At 44.0% G+C, this 17,383-nt stretch overlaps 1 protein-coding gene across 1 annotated transcript in view; it reads right to left on the bottom strand.

The window, feature by feature from the left end:
- The window catches only part of LOC135219445 (spindle assembly abnormal protein 6 homolog), a gene marked incomplete in the record, with an annotated part of 207,012 nt that extends 189,629 nt beyond the window's left edge, over positions 1-17,383 (bottom strand). The window contains 1 exon segment of the mRNA XM_064256236.1: positions 17,198-17,383.

Below are 17,383 nucleotides of genomic sequence, written 5' to 3' on the forward strand. Positions count from 1 at the left end.
TGATTTACAGAAGAGTTAGAATCAGGAAAAGGCTCAATAGGCCTTGTACTACCCACACCCTTAGATGCAGTCCTTCTAATTCTATCCCTCCCTAACTTCTTCAAGTAAGAAGTTAGTCTTCCATTCCTCAGCACTCAACCTTTCACACTCATGACAGGTGTTAGCCAAAGAACATTCAAACCCTCTACATTTACGGCATACAGTGTGAGGATCAACCGAAGCCTTCGGTATCCTCACCTTGCAGCCTACATTCACACAAACTCTCACACTAACACTCGAATCAGACATTCTGTAGAAAAATCAAAAGCAAGTCCAAATCCAGTCCACAGTGTTTTGGCAATTCGTAGCGAATGCCAAAACAACAATCCAGGTACGTCACCAAAAAGTCAGATGAAAGAAGATCAATTGCCTTGAAAAACGAATTCTAGTCAGGAGGTAGTAACAACAATATTGATACCACCGGCGACAGAGAAAATCTGATAGAAAACGGGAATGGTTCCTAGTCCTGCCACCCAGGGCAGGGCGGTAGATCCCCTGACATACCTGTAGCAAGTGGCGCGAAATTTGAATTTCTGTCGGGGACGACGGAGTCTTAGCTAAGTATATATCTGACAGGTAAGTTGATTGTATGAAAACATTATTTTAAATGAGCCTGGCCTCAGGCGCCAGAATATCTGAACTGTCGGCTCTCTCTAGAGAACCAAATCATATTGATTTCCTCCCGTCAGGAGAAGTTCTGCTCTCTCCAGATCGGAAATTCTTAGCAAAGAATGAAGACCCACAAAACAGGTGGTCTCCATGGAAGATTGTCCCTCTTCCACAGGACCCATCATTATGTCCTATTATTACATTAAAATCTTATCTGGGCAGAACTTTTAAAAAGTCTTCAGGTCCTCTTTTTATTAGTGAGAATGGTGGAACCATTTCCTTGAAGGCCATCAGACAAAAAATTCTTTATTTTATTAAACAAGCCAATCCGGATTCAGTCCCTCATGTCCATGATATCCGGGCAAAGGCTACCTCAGTTAATTATTTTCATCATATGAACTTCGATGATCTTATAAAATATACAGGTTGGAAATCTCCGACAGTATTTAAACACCACTATCTGAAAACTCTAGAGGCCCTTAAATATTCTTCAGTGGCTGCAGGGAACATTGTCTCCCCTGATACGGCTTAGTTATGTAATTCTAAATCTGTATTTTATTATTTCTGGGCTCAGCTCGTGTCGCTGCGCGAAATATCCTTTAATCTATTATTTCTAGGGTAAATGTACTAACACATACCAGAGAATAAATAAATAAAGAAAAAGGTCAGTACAACTGACTCGCTCACCCTCCAAGAGGGTGTCGGTATGAACACTATGGCGAGTGAGACCACTACCACGAGCCGAATGCCAATAGAAATCTCCCACTACAAAATCCCCACCCCAAAGAGGCGAGCCGACCCCACAGAGTGGGCAGCAACTACTACTACTTCCATCCCATGCTGCCGACTGCTGCGCCTCTGGTGCCATCCTTTTCAGTAGCGCACTGTAGATACACGTGCCCTTTTTTGCTCTGTGTTATTTGTGCCCTTTTCTTTGGATTTATTTATCATGGAGCGTGCAGCCATCGCAGCAGCTAAGTTAAGTACTCAGTGTTTATTACCAATTGTTTTCTTCCGGCCCATGAGCCCGTATTTGCCGTTTTTTAGGTATAAATACGAAACTCTAGGTCGGAAAGCTGGCAGCAATGGTTTCTGCCTCGTGGCGGGTTCGTTCTTGGTCTCCCATACCAGAACATTCCCTTACTTTAGTACGCTCTATTTTTATCATCCGATTTGTTTTAGGGTACAGTCTACACGGTTTTTGTCATGCATGCATGTCTATTACCTTATGTAGGCTCCTTCTATCCAGACCCTAGCCACGGCTCTTAGTATCGGCCCCGGCTAGCTTTGAGTGGTAGACTTTCCTTCGGGTTAGTCGCACACTCCTGGATTTTTTCTCCTACTTTTTGTTTTCTTTCTTTCATGATTTATTCATTTTATATTATATTATATTATATTATGTTTATGTTAGTGTAGGCGTCTGGCTTCATTTAGCCTAGGTTATGGCCCATAGGGCCCATATGCTACCGCTCTTCAGTTCGGTTTGCTTCCGATAGCATCTCTCTGATCAGCCGGTTGTGTTTTCTAGGCCTTATTGTTTCATTGTTTTGTAGTTACCGCCCTGTGGTCACTACGTGATCACGGGGCAGCCAGACGCCTGTCCAGTCATCTTCCCCCTCCCGCTCTTCCATAGAGTCAGGGGGGGTGGGTTGGTCTACCCATGCTCGCTCCGCATACCCGAGCCTGCCTCCCTCTCCCCCCCAGGCGGAGGAAGTAGAGGGACGGGACAGACCCAGACTGGACCCGACCTCTCCAGCTTCTCGGTCCGGCCGGATGGTAAGGTGGGGGGGATTGGCCTTTCCCCCCTCCGTCGTACTGCTACTTCCGTCGCTCCGTTGCTAGCCCGAGTCTGTAGTCCTCTGCTTTCCCTTTCCCACCTTACTGGGGCTCCTCTGCTACCGGAGCCCCGGCATCCAGCGGAAAGGTGCTAATCCACCCAGCAGGATGGACCGGGACATACAGTTGGTCTCTACTAACCACTCCGTCTCGCTGAGTCACGACACTCCGCCACGCACTGGACTTAGTCCGGTACGTTCGATTTTTATAAGTTTAAGATCTGTTTTGTTAACTAGTAAGTTTATCTTAAGCTACCTTAACCATCCCCCCTCCCTTACCTGCTCACCGGATCTCTCCGGGGTTATAGCCTATTCAGGCGTTAAGGGAGGGGTTATGCCCAAAATTTTTCCGAGCTCCGGCATGCAACGGAGTTCCTTTCTGTCCTTTAGCCTGTACGTGATAGCCTTTAAGATACTCATGTGTCTTTTCACTTACAGACCACCAACTGTGAGCATCCGGGATGCGCCGCCACACTTCAAGACCCATGTGGCCACGAAGTTTGCCGGTCCCATGCTCCATGCGCGACTCCGCACAGGGACATCCAGGTCTGGTATCACGAGACGTGTACCATCTTGTTAATGATCTGGTGAGCCTAGCTTTTAGACGGGGTAAGTATTTCCAACTCCGTTAGCCAGTCCCCATTTTGTTGTAGTTCTTAAGTTTTCTAAATTCAATCTTCCAAACTTAAGATAAAATTCATGGGGTTTTGCAGCCCCTATAATTTTAGGTTAAGCCTTTAATTTAGTTTTAGTTTTAAGTTTCATCTTAAAATCTAATCAATACCCTCTCTTCCAGGCTCCGGCTGTGAGGGATACCGCACTGGCAACCCTGCGGGCCTGGTCGGCGGTTTTGGGAAGAACGCCGCCAAGGGTATGCCCTACATTCTCGAAAAGAAGTTGGCGGTACTGATCTTCCCTGGAGGCAAGGCTACAGGCTACGTCGACCAAGCAGAGGCGGCCCCGACTATCGCTTTCATTCAGCAACAGCTCGCTGCCTCGTTGACGGATCAAGGCCAGGACATCTCCTCGGAAGTCGCGACATTGGACATTAATATTGAACCTATGGTAGGTGTAGACGACCTGTTGGTCGAGGTAGGTACGTTGGACGCCCAAGGGATGCCCTTGGGTGCCACTGGATCTTCTACCCCTGCAACCTCTCCATCCTTCCAAGGCTTTACAGGCACAGAATTATATACTTCTCCTGACGCTTCGTTAGACCAAGGTCAAAGGTCAAGCAGTAAAAAACCTTGACTAAGACGTCGTCGTCGTCTAAAAAGACGGCGTCGGCGTCATCTTCTTCGCGTAAGTCTCCGGCTAGAAATCCCGGAGCAGAGAGATCTAAAGCTTCTGGGTCCGGCTCTAAGTCCTCTAGGAGTAGATCCTCCAGGGAGAGATCACACACTCCAGCGGAGTCGACAGTTCCACCTTCCTTTGGTTCCGGTTCAGAGCCATCCTTCCACCTCCGCAGCAGCTCCGGCCTTGGATTCCAACGCTGGTCTGTTGCAACAAGTGGGCGATCTGGTTGGTTCTCTGAAAACCAGCATGGAACAAATGATCTCCCGGTTGTCTGATAGGATCACCTCTCAGGACAACATTATCGCCGGACTGAGCCAAAGCTCCACTATCTTCTCCCCCACCTTCAGCACAGGGGGAGCCAATTACCCCCGTATGACTCTCTACCTCCGTTCTCAATGAACAATCCTTGGAGAGTAGCGTCATACGCCCCTTCCAAGACGGACTTATCTCTATCCCGGAATGTGGAACTCGGAGGATTGAAGACTTCGAGTTCTACCGGAAGACCTTCAGCCTCCGTTCATCGACTACGCCAGGCTCACCGCCTCGGCATGACTCGGGACGATAAGGTACCGAAAGAGACAGTCCTCTATTCACGAGACCAGGCTCAGAGAGAATGGCTCAGGTGTCTAGAGGACATGGATTGTTCCAATACAAAGATTCAACCATTTAAGAGTCCTTTTACGATCTTTACAATGGAAGAGAGTACCCCGCTCCCTTTCTTGACAAAGATCGCTACAACCACCATTCCAGCAGCCCAGAGGGGGATTCCCATGCCCTCAGCTGAAGAAGCGGACCCTACGTCTCCTTTTACTTCCTCAGCCGGTTTGGAGTGTTGGGGAAGATCTGCCCAACACCTTTTCAGCGGGCAAACTCAAACCGGACTGTGCTATGGAGAGTTGCAGTTTTGGAAGAAGCTACCTAGGCTTCCAGATAGCCTTATTCAGGCTGAATTTGATGCTAAATCGAGGTTAGCCAGGTCTATTAATACCATAGCCATAACCGAGGTGGCTACCATTTCCTATGGTTCTGAGCCACTCTTTAAGCTTCTTACCAAGTCTCTGACTCAAACGGTGCAGTCGGATATGTTTGAGTTCGCCACAGCTAGGACGAATTGTAGGAAACATGTCCTCCAAGAAGCAACAATTCAGCACGAGCCGAATAAATTGCTTACATCGAGCATCTGGGGAGCAGACCTCTTCCCAGAGGCGATGGTGAAGGAGGTCCAGGCAGAGGCTACGAGATTAAACCAAAGCCTTAAAGATCGTTGGGGTCTTACGGCCAAGAGACGCCAAGATCAAGTGGTCAGGGGTAAGGCTCAAAGGAAACCCAGACGTTTCCAGCCCTACCAGAAGAAACAGCCACGCTTTACTCAGCAGGTTCCAGCTGTCCCGTTGGTGCAAGCAGCCCAACCTTCTACCTCCAAGGCTCAGTCGCAGCCTATCTATGTTATTTCCCCCCAGCCTCAACCCTCCACCTCTTACGCTCTCTCTCCAGCCTACAATCAAGTCTTCGAGGGTCAGGCTTCCCAGAAGAAGTATGACCGCTCGGGTAGGGGAGGCAGAGGTAAGCGATCCTTTCGTGGGAGAGGATCGGGAGGGTCCTTTAATAGAGGAAAACATTTCAGGGAGGCCGAGGAGCTACCAAAACCAATGAGGATTTTCAGGTAGGAGGGAGGCTGTTTCACTTCCGCCACCGGTGGAACTTCAGCAAGTGGGCGCAGAGCATTGTGTCAAAAGGCCTGGGTTGGAGCTGGATAGCGAACCCACCCCCATCCAGACCTTTCCGCCAACTTCCATCCAAAGAATTGACGGAGTATGCGGAGGACCTCCTTCAGAAAGGAGCTATAGCGAGAGTCAACAGGTTAAAATTTCAAGGACGCTTATTCAGCGTGCCAAAGAAAGGCTCACAAAAAAAGGAGGGTAATCTAGACTTGTCCCGCTTAAACTTAGCCATTCGCTGCGACAAGTTCAAGATGCTCACGATCTCGCAGGTACGGACCTTACTTCCCCGTGGGGCATCACCACCTCTATCGATCTTACAGACGCTTACTATCATATCCCTATTGCAAGACACTTCCGTCCGTATCTGGGCTTCAAGATAGGAGACCAGACGTTCTCCTTCAAGGTAGTTCCTTTCGGGCTCAACGTAGCACCCAGGGTGTTCACGAAGTTGGCGGAAGTGGTGGTTCAACAACTAAGGTCGCAAGGGGTTATGGTAGTAGCGTACCTCTACGATTGGTTAATCTGGGCGCTCCAACAGTCGAGGAATGCCACAAAGCAACACTGAAAGTGATTCAGTTCCTGGAATATCTAGGTTTCAAGATAAACAGGACCAAGTCAAGACTCACTCCAGAGTCAAACTTTCAGTGGCTGGGCATTCAATGGAATCTATCCTCCCATACTCTGTCGATTCCATCAACCAAGAGGAAAGAAATAGCGAAGTCAGTCAAGCAATTTCTGAGTCACAAACTGGCGTCGAGAAGAACTCAGGAAAGGATCCTGGGCTCACTCCAGTTTGCATCAGTGACAAACATCTTGATGAAAGCCAAACTGAAAGACCTAACCAGAATCTGGCGCTCACGAGCAAATGTCAGGTCCAGGGACAAGTTATCCTCAGTCCCTCAGATTCTACGGAATCGACTTCGCCCGTGGGCAAAAGAAAAGTCAAGAACTTATCGATTTCAGTACCCCTTCAGTTTCCTCCTCCGGGGATTACCATCCACACAGACGCTTCATTAAGCGGATGGGGAGGATATTCCCAGTTCAAAAAAAGTTCAGGGAACTTGGTCACTCAGTTCCGTCAGTTTCATATAAATGTACTGGAAGCAATGGCAGTGTTCTTGACTCTAAAAAGGTTACGTCCGCCAAAGTACTCCCACATAAAGCTAGTCTTGGACAGCGCAGTGGTGGTACATTGTATAAACAGGGGAGGCTCCAAATCGCGCCATCTAAATCATGTCATGGTAGCCATCTTCTCCCTGGCGGACAAGTTCAGTTGGCACCTCTCCTCCACCCATATAGCTGGAGTTGAGTAAACGTCATAGCAGATGCTCTATCCCGATCAGTACCTCTAGAGTCGGAATGGTCACTGGACAACAGTTCGTTCCAATGGATTCTTCAGAGAGTTCCAGGCCTACAAGTGGATCTCTTCGCATCCCAAGCGAACCCACAAACTCCCATGTTATGTGGCCCCCAACCTGGACCCTCTGGCCTATGCCACGGACGCCCTGGCCCTAGACTGGAACAACTGGGAGAAGATTTATGTCTTTCCTCCAGTGAATCTTCTCATGAAGGTATTGAACAAACTCAGGACATTCAAGGGTCAAGTGGCTCTAGTAGCCCCAGACTGGCCGAAGAGCAATTGGTACCCTCTAATTCTGGAACTGGGTCTTCGCCCTCTTCGGATTCCCAGTCCCAAGCTCTCCCAGTCAGTACAAACGAAGACTGTGTTCGCTTCCTCAGGACTTCTCAAAACCCTAACTTTATGGATTTCATGAAGTTTGCTGCAAAAAGGGATGCGAATATTGACCCTCAAAATATTCTCTTCTTGGAATCCGATAAAAGGGATTCAACTTTAAGACAGTATGATGCTGCTGTCAAAAAGTTAGCAACCTTCCTGAGAGAATCAGATATTAGAATCATGACAATCAATTCAGCTATATCCTTTTTCAGGTCTTTATTTGAAAAAGGCTTAGCAGCTAGCACCATTACGACAAACAAGTCAGCCTTGAAAAAGATTTTTCAATTTGGTTTCAACATAGACTTGACAGACTCCTACTTCTCGTCTATTCCCAAGGCGTGTGCTAGACCTTAGACCTTCTGTAAGGCCTACGTCAGTGTCATGGTTCTTAAATGATGTTCTAAAGCTGGCTTCAGAAACTGATAATGACACATGTTCTTTTATAATGCTCTTAAGAAAAACTCTATTTTTATTAAGCTTGGCATCAGGAGCTAGAATTTCAGAACTGTCGGCATTATCCAGAGATCCAGATCATATTCAGTTCCTTCCCACAGGGGAAGTACTACTTTCTCCGGAACGTAGTTTATAGCTAAGAATGAAGATCCTTTGATGAGGTGGAACCATGGAAGGTACTACCCCTTCCACAAGATATATCTCTTTGCCCAGTATCAACCTTACGAGCCTTTCTGTCTAGGACCTCCTCATCCTCATCGGGTCCTCTCTTTAAGAGAGAAAAAGGTGGTACTTTATCTATTAAAGGCATCAGGCAGCAAATCCTGTACTTTATTAAACAAGCCAATCTTGACTCTTTTCCAAAAGCACATGATGTCAGGGCAGTAGCCACCTCAATTAACTATTTCCAACATATGAACTTCGATGAGTTGAAAAAATATACTGGATGGAAATCGCCGACAGTATTTAAACGTCCATTACTTAAAGTCCTTGGAAGCTCTGAAATTTTCAGCAGTGGCGGCGGGTAACATAGTTTCCCCCGACTCTGCCTAATCTTTAGTAGAAGATCCAGTCCTCCTTTCTACCTGTCTCACCCAACAGTTCGTCTATTCCTGCCTTGTTCATCTACGGTTACCTTGTGTCTTAGCTGCTTTTATGATGATATGGTGGGTGTCCCTTATTTTTTTGCTAGGGACACTCACAATCGATTGTATATATTGATCTCTTGGATGTGATCCCCTTATTTTTATGCTAGGGGATACATCTTATCTGTAATGGTTACGGGTTTTGTATATTAAGTTATATACATTCCTTTATATATTATTATTATTGAAGTTTGTTCTGTTTAACTTATTGTCTTAATTGCTTTAGAGTTCTTGATACATATCAATACACAGATACTATTTCTGAACATATATGCCATCTTAGCCCTGTATATATGTAAATTACCTTAAGTTAAGAAATATTATTAGCATTAAGTTTAATTTAAGCAATATTTCTATTTTTGTATCATTGTGTATATGTATCTTTATTAGCAATTATATTCTTTTATTTTATTTTATCTTTTATTTGAGACCTCTTTTTTGTTTTGTTGAATTTTGTTTACAATCTTGTGCTATTTCTCTGGTACGATTTCGCGCAGCGACACGAGCTGAGCCCAGAAAAGGGATTTTGACGTAAGGAAAAATCTATTTCTGGGCGATTGGCTCGTGTCGCCAGCGAAATCCCACCCTACCCATCCCATCGCTCAAGATTGTCTGCTAACTTCAGGATGGCCACCAGAGGCGCAGCAGTCGGCAGCATGGGATGGAGTAGTAGTAGTTGCTGCCCACTCTGTGGGTCGGCTCTCCTCTTGTGGGGATTTTGTAGTGGGAGATTTCTATTGGCATTCGGCTCGTGGTAGTGGTCTCACTCGCCATAGTGTTCATACCGACACCCTCTTGGAGGGTGAGCGAGTCAGTTGTACTGACCTTTTTCTTTATTTATTTATTCTCTGGTATGTGTTAGTACATTTACCCTAGAAATAATAGATTAAAGGATATTTCGCTGGCGACACGAGCCAATCGCCCAGAAATAGATTTTTCCTTACGTCAAAATCCCTTTTTGCTATTAATTATCTTTTGGTACTCACTCTCACCTACCTGCCTCGCTTGTAATCCCTGCCTTTCTGCCTTTTGTTCCGGACTGGATTGCTCATCAACCCATTCCTGTACATGTACATAGTTCATTAACCCTTAAACGCCGGAGCGGTAAATAAAAAAATGACTCCTGTGTGCCGGAGGTGTTTCGGAGTGAGCGCTGAAGCGGAAAAAATATTTTTTTCAAAAAATCACAGCGCGCTTAGTTTTCAAGATTAAGAGTTCATTTTTGGCTCCTTTTTTTTGTCATTGCTTGAAGTTTAGTATGCAACCATCAGAAATGAAAAAAATTATCATTATCATATATAAATAATGCGATATATGATAGCGCAAAAACGAAATTTCATATATAATTGTATTCAAATCGTGCTGTGCGCCAAACGGTTAGAGGTAACAAGTTACTTTTTTTTTCGTTGTAAATTGCACTAAATTGCAATCATTTTGGTATATAACATATTGTAAAACGATAAAAGCAACACAGAGAAAATATTATCACAAAATGATGCATGAATTCGTAGCGCGCGGACGTAAAACAATATTTTTTTAAAAAATTCACCATAAATCGAAATATTATTATAGAGACTTGCAATTTGTTTCAAATGAAGGAAAATGATGGAATATTACAATACTGTAAGAGTTTTAGCATACAAATGCAGTTTTCGACCATTTCGAACGAGTTAAAGTTGACCGAATGTCGAATTTTTGTTTAAAATTTTTTTTATATGCAAATATAAAAAAAATGAGAAATGCTACAACCTTCCAATAATTTTTTTTTATATTGTGCATGTTTTTCCGCACATTTTCATATATAAAACTCTAAAAAAAAGCATAATATGAAAAGGCACAAATATTAGGAGAATGTGACCTACGCGTTTCGGAGATTCGCTGCCGAGACGGCGCGCGGACGGAATAAAAATATTTTTTTCAAATATTCACCATAAATCGGGATATTGTTCTAGAGACTTGCAATATGTTTCAAAGTGAAGATAAATGATTGAACATTACTAGACTGTAAGATTTTTATGTTACAAATGCGTTTTTTGACCTTTTCGGTTGAGTCAAAGTTGACCGATCGTAGTTTTTTCCTATTTATCGTACTTTATATGCAAATATTTCAAAAATGAGAAATGCTACAACCTTCCAATATTTTTTGTTATATTGTGCATGTTTTTGCGCACATTTCCATATATAAACCTCTAAAAAAAGCGTAATATGAAAAGGCACAAATATTAGGAGAATGTGACCTACACGTTTCGGAGATTTTCGGCCAAGAATCAGCACGCGGACGGAATAAAAATATTTTTTTCAAATATTCACCATAAATCGGGATATTGTTCTAGAGACTTGCAATATGTTTTAAAGTGAAGATAAATGATTGAATATTACTAGACTGAAAGATTTTTATGTTACAAATGCGTTTTTTGACCTTTTCGGTTGAGTCAAAGTTGACCGATCGTAGTTTTTCCTATTTATCGTACTTTATATGCAAATATTTCAAAAATGAGAAATGCTACAACCTTCCAATATTTTTTGTTATATTGTGCATGTTTTTGCGCTCATTTCCATATATAAACCTCTAACAAAAGCGTAATATGAAAAGGCACAAATATTAGGAGAATGTGACCTACGCGTTTCGGAGATTTTCGGCCGAGAATCGTCGCGCGGAGGGAAAAAAATTTTTTTTCAAAAATTCACCATAAATCGAGATATTGTTCTAGAGACTTGCAATTTGTTTTAAAATGAAGATAAATGATTGAATACTACTAGACTGTAAGATTTTTATGTTACAAATGCGTTTTTTGACCTTTTCGGTTGAGTCAAAGTTGACTGATCGTAGTTTTTTTCGTACTTATCGTACTTTATATGCAAATATTTCAAAAATGAAAAATGCTACAACCTTCCAATATTTTTTGTTATATTGTGCATGTTTTTGCGCACATTTCCATATATAAAACTATAAAATAAGGCGTAAATATGAAAAGGCACAAATATTAGGAGAATGTGACCTACGCATCGGAGATTCGCTGCCGAGAATCTGTGCGCGGATTGAATAAAAAAAAAAAAAAATTAATATATATTATAATTAATTAATATTTATAATATATATATATATATTATAATTACTCTATAATTTTTTTTTTTATATAATTTTTTTTTATACGTAAAAATATATATATTACATTCTTCGATTCTGGTACCAATACATAAATAAAAGGAATGCAGGTGACACTTCTCTTTCGCATACAATGAAATGTCTATTATTAATTTTATCCTGCACAGATTCGGATATATAAAAAATTGTAATAAATATAAAAATAAATATAAAATAAATGCAGAATACTCACTCGTAATCCTGACTCTTCGTTCTATTCTTGTTTTCTCCCTCCTCCATTGAAGAGTCTTGCATTTTTTTCCACTCGACATGACGAGGTACAGGTGGAGGAGGGAGACGCGCGCCCTTACTGCTGATGGACCCGGCGGCCCCGTGCGCCCTCCGCTGTCGGTTTTAGGGGGCGCGCTCCAATACATGACCTTAGTGTGGTACTTTCGGTCACACTCCCCTATCCTGCAAAAGCCGCAACTTTGCAGAGAACGGACAGAAGAACCGGGTGTCTCTCCTTCTGCCATTCATATGGCACACCCGGCACCGTTTCTGCCTTCGCCCTTGTAAGGCCTCCAGTATGTGATCCCCTGGCTGCAGCCGACACGCAGGGTCCACTACCCGACGAGAAGCGGTGATGGCGGGGCCGGCAGCAAGAGGGGCGGCGTCAGCAGGGGCGGCGGCAGGTCGAGCGAAGTTGGCCCTCCTATCTGCCCTTTCCTCTAGGGGCAGATCTGCAGCTCGGGGCAGGGGGTCAGTTATGGAAGGCCACTCATCGGGATCGAAGTTGATGAGGGCATTCCCAGCTACCTCTAGGAACTGTATGTGGGTCAACCTCGGAAGATTGTCACCGCGGTACCCACAGTACAGTATGTAGGCATTTTGGAGGGCCAACTGAAGGATGTATTTGAGGAGCTTCTGTGTCCACCTTATGGTTCTCCTGGCAAAGGGATAGTACTGGATGAGCTGATCAAAGAGATCAACTCCTCCCATGTGCCTGTTGTAGTGCCCAATGACGGTAGGCCGCTCGGTACGAAACTCCTCAAACACAACTCGGCCCTGTCGACGTGTCTTCTTCCGCTGTACGATCTCTTCTTGGATGGGTTCATGACTCGTCGTAATCATGGGGACGAGTCGGACACCCTTCCAACAGATGACGAAGACAGCGCCCTTTTGCCGCCACTTTGTCTCTCCTCTTGCCAGGTGTTGCGGATGACTAGCGAACCTCTTTGAGGACATTCGGGGCCCCACGCACCAACCGAAGGGTACCACTGACATGAACACCTGCTTCATACAGTTCCTGGGCCAGGATACCGAGTTTATAATAATTATCCATAAACAGGTGATATCCCTGGTTACGGAAACGTCCCACAAGATTGAATACAGTGTCACGCAGTGTGGAGAAGACCCCGGAATACACTGAAAAGTCCACAACGTATCCAGTGTTGGCCTCGGTAATTAGAAAAGAATTTCACACCATATTTCTTTGGCTTCCTTGGGGGTTTATACACTTTATACTAAGACGTCCTTTGTAAGGCATCATCCCCTCATCCAAAGACAGGTTCTTTCCAGGAATCACGAGATTACTACACCGCTCACGGAATATAATCCAACACTGTGGCACCAACTAAAATGAGGCGATCACTGTTATTCCGGGGTATGGCCCTTCGGTTGAAGGCGTTGAAGTACCTGTCCAACGCCAGGAAATTATCACGGGACATAACGCCAGGCACATTCAGCATACATAAAAAATAATTTCTCCTCCAATATTGCCTGAAGTCGACAGCAGGTGTCATACCAAAATAAATGTGGAGCCCCAAAAAATGCGACATGTCAATGAGGTTGCAACCCCGCCAGTAATACGACAAGGTCGTCCTCAGCTCATACCGGCAGTACCGAGCGTAGTCCACCGTCTCGTGTACCAGGTATTCCAGCAATTCCAGCGTCAGGAAAAGCTGGATGAACCCCAAAACAGTCAGGGGTACTGGTACGGTGATCCCAGGGGTTGCCGTGAAGGGGTGCAAATTAGGAGGGGTGGGGTCCTCCGTCCACCCCTTGTCACTCTCCGACGACTGACCTTCACCTTGGCTGGCGCGACGAGCCGACCTTCTACGTGCCCGTGCGCGTGCGGGCACGATATTGCACTCTACCCACCCCCGTTGGCCCATCACCCTCACTTAGGCCTTCACTTTCTGTATAGTCCTCTGCGATAAAACTTGACCCCGTATCCCCACCCTCCCCCTCCTCAGATTCCCCCTCGTAAGCACTGAACCCACTGAATTCGAGCTCACTTTCGGGATGTGATCCTCGAACGGACCATTGGGAGATATATTCATCCTCACTTTCATCGGGACTGATGTCCTCATCACTCGATGACCATCCGCCATCAAAATGAGGACTTGTGACATCTTCCCGATCAAGCTCCGATAGATATTCATCTATGTCCCTTGGTTGGAGGCCTCCCAAATGCTTACGAGTGCCCCTAAGGACGCCCACATGCTTCCTAGGGGTAACCAAAGGCATACGCTGTGTTCCTACAACACTTTCAGCCACACATGGCCGCACAGAACGGCTTGAGGCGGCGGGGTCATGCTGGGTCATTGGGGCCCCTTCCGCCCCAGCATCGCCAGCATCCAGGTCCAAAACTCGCCTTACACGATCCCTTCCGACGGGTAAAACGCGCCTTTCGCGGTCCACACGTCATTGAGACATATCTAGGAATGTCCTGTAGCAACACAAATGCTCTAAGTCTCGCACAAGTCCAGAAAAACACGCTTCTGACGAAAGATCGCTCTCGGATGATGTGCTACTGATGCTGGCTGGAGCGAGAAGAAGGCATTTCATGCATGCGCACTTGGGTCACGCTTCAAAACAAAACAAGGCCTTGATCCGTGAACTCCCAGCATCCCCCAAGGCGCGTGATTCAAAAGTTTTAGGCTGGTAGGCCTATAAATATTTTTCCGTGAATTTTAAAAAAAACTTTTGCATGTCGACGTAAAATACGTCCAGTCGGCACCCGAGAGACAATTTATCTCGACGTAAAATACGTCCAGTCAGCGTTTAAGGGTTAATATGTTTGTTTTTATGTTCATTACCTGTTGCATTTTCCTGGTGATAGTATGGATTTGGTCATATTAGGTGCTATTTACCATTTGTAATTTGTTATCCTTACCTTGGTTATTAAAACAATAATTTTAAGGAATTTTTATTTTTCCTTTCATATAAGTGTTTGTTTACATTTTATTTCCAAGCTTGTATGGCCAATTCTCTGTTACTATTTCACTGGACGACACAGGTCGAGCCCAGAAACAGGATTTTGACAAAGGAAAAATCTATTTCTGGGGGAAGACTTGTGTCGCCCAGTGAACCCATCCCTCTCTTTACCTTTCCCCACCCTTTAGCTGGCCCAAGCTTGAGTGCGTATTTCAGGAGGCATGAGGGTTTCTGGCAGAGGTAGTAGTAGCGAGCGGAAGGTAGACGTTGTAACGGCACCTCTCTAGAGGGGGATTTTGAGAGAGGAGAGATCTAATTGGCAAAGCATCTGTGATAGTGGTTTCCACTTGCTCCTGTGCTATACCAACACCCTATGAGGGTGAGTGAACCGGAAGTAGTAACTCTGGCATTCCATATGGCTTTTTTCTCTGGTGTATTTAGCATTTATTTATACCTAAAAATGAGTGCTATAAGGAACATTTCACTGGGCGACACAGGTCTTCCCCCAGAAATAGATTTTTCCTTTGTCAAAATCCCTTTTATAACCCCTTGAGGGATCTCTTTTACGAGACAATTGTAAATTTTACTAGGTTAGGCTATAGTTTTTTTTTAATAAATAAATTTATTTTATTTTGTGAAAGTATACTTACAGCTCATACAATATCAAAACACATAAGAACTAAAACCAGTAACAAATTCTGAGTATATTTGTTGTAAAATATTTACGTAAATTTACTGAGATCAAAGATAAAGTAACTTTTTTGGATTATACATATCTTTTCTACTATTTCTTTGCAAAATTACAATTATAACTCACATAGTATCATATAAGATAAGAACTAAAACCAACAGCAACCCCTAGGTATATCAATAAGCATATACGCATATAACAAGACACCATAAGGCAGTGCTTGCTTCCTTGAAGTCAAGATCACAACTAGCTCATGAACTGCATGCATAGCCCTGCTCCATGATTTTAGCCATTCATAAAGTTGTCATTTGTGAATTTATGGGCTATAGAAGTAATGGAAACTTTCCTGCCCACTTCCTTCAAATCGATGTATCCACCACTCAGAATGTTACTGCTACTCTGGGGCTCCCAATCAATATTAGTTAAAAGGGGACAGTAGCCTAGTGAGTTAATCAAGTACTACCTATAAAAATTAATATCAAATTCATAAGAATCAAATAAACCACTATGCTACCAAAAAAACTTGAATAGAGAGTATAACGATTGTAAATCTTAAATAAACTAGGGTAAATGACCGAGCAGCCACCAATCCTGGAATGCAGCCACCTTCCCGAAAAAGTACTTGAACTCGCTACCATAAGCATCAGTCAAGAGTTGTGGGCCATCCTGGCAGCACATCAAGACCTCTACATTCCTCTCAAAGTAAGTGTTTTCTCCAAAATTATGAAATAATGGCATACTAATTCAAGCGCTTTATCAGGAAGTGGCAGTGTTCCAAGAGAGGTGGCCGCTATGTCACCATTTTGTCATTTACCTTATCTCTGGAATTCTAGGAGAAAATTGTTAGCCTACTGTAATTAGTGTGTAACAATAGCCTCTTCATAAATAAATACCATACTAGGTATACTTATTGGTGATTTAATTGATACACTATAGCCTCATACCCTTGGTCTGGAAGCATAGCCTACCTAGTAACTTAAATTTTTGAGTTACCTACGTCATACCCAGCTTAAAAGTACCTACCTAGATCAGAGAAATTAGGGGTGAGTGTAGAACAACGGGACAAGTTCCGCAGACGTAAACAAACCTAACCTTTCTGAGAATGAGGTCCTGACATAACCAGGACTTACGTACCTAACCTCAATCAGAGCTCCTTGCCCTGACCTGGCCGAGGGTAATCCCCCCAAGTAACACTAAACATTGGAGACAATGGACTTGGGTAGGTTCCGTTCGGAGTTTGTCCTATCGTTCTGTAAACTCCCCGGGAATTTCAACAGGGCTACAGCTTAACCTACTCATCCCTTGAGCAGACCTGGACTGGGGAGATTTGCACCCCCCATGAGATACCTACCTAGGTACCTACTTATTGTACACAATCAAATGACATAGGCTAGGCTAGGTACCTAGTACCTAACCCTAGCCTAAGTATCTAGGTATGCTCTAACCTATAACCTAAACCTGAGGCTAGGATATGGTGGTGGTTGGGCATTAATAGGTACTACTAAATTAGGTAGGTACTAGCTTACCCTACCTAAGCCTTAGGTAGGTAGCCTAGTTAGGCTAGACCTACACATAGCCAACACAATACTCTACCTTTCGTAAGAAATCGGGTTTTAATGGGAAGCCAAATTTGGATACTAGCTAGGTTACAGTTTACCTTTAAACCAAACCTTCAGCAAGTGATGTCAGTAAAACAAACAACCAGACCAGTAGGTAGTAGCTAGCCTAGTAGGTAGTTCCCTAAGCTACCGGACGGTACAGGTCTTACCTAGTAGGTAGCTAGTAGGTAGTAGCTACCCTAGTACCTAACCTAGCTACTACTATACCGATCGTTAATTCTTGAAAGAGATTTTGCGTAACTTACCTTATTATTAGAACAAAATAAAACGGAAGCACACTAAAGAGAACACTATCATTTCGGTAGATGTACATCTACGTTGAGTAAGACGGTAATCAATAATAAGAACTGCAATCTCCCAAAACAAATCAAAATTGCCTCTCTTCATTCGGATGCGCTTCTTCTTCTTTCCCTTTTCTATCGCTAATCCGA

The sequence above is a fragment of the Macrobrachium nipponense genome, chromosome 1 (genome assembly GCF_015104395.2).
Source record: "Macrobrachium nipponense isolate FS-2020 chromosome 1, ASM1510439v2, whole genome shotgun sequence".
In the NCBI taxonomy this organism is placed as follows: Eukaryota; Metazoa; Arthropoda; class Malacostraca; order Decapoda; family Palaemonidae; genus Macrobrachium; species Macrobrachium nipponense.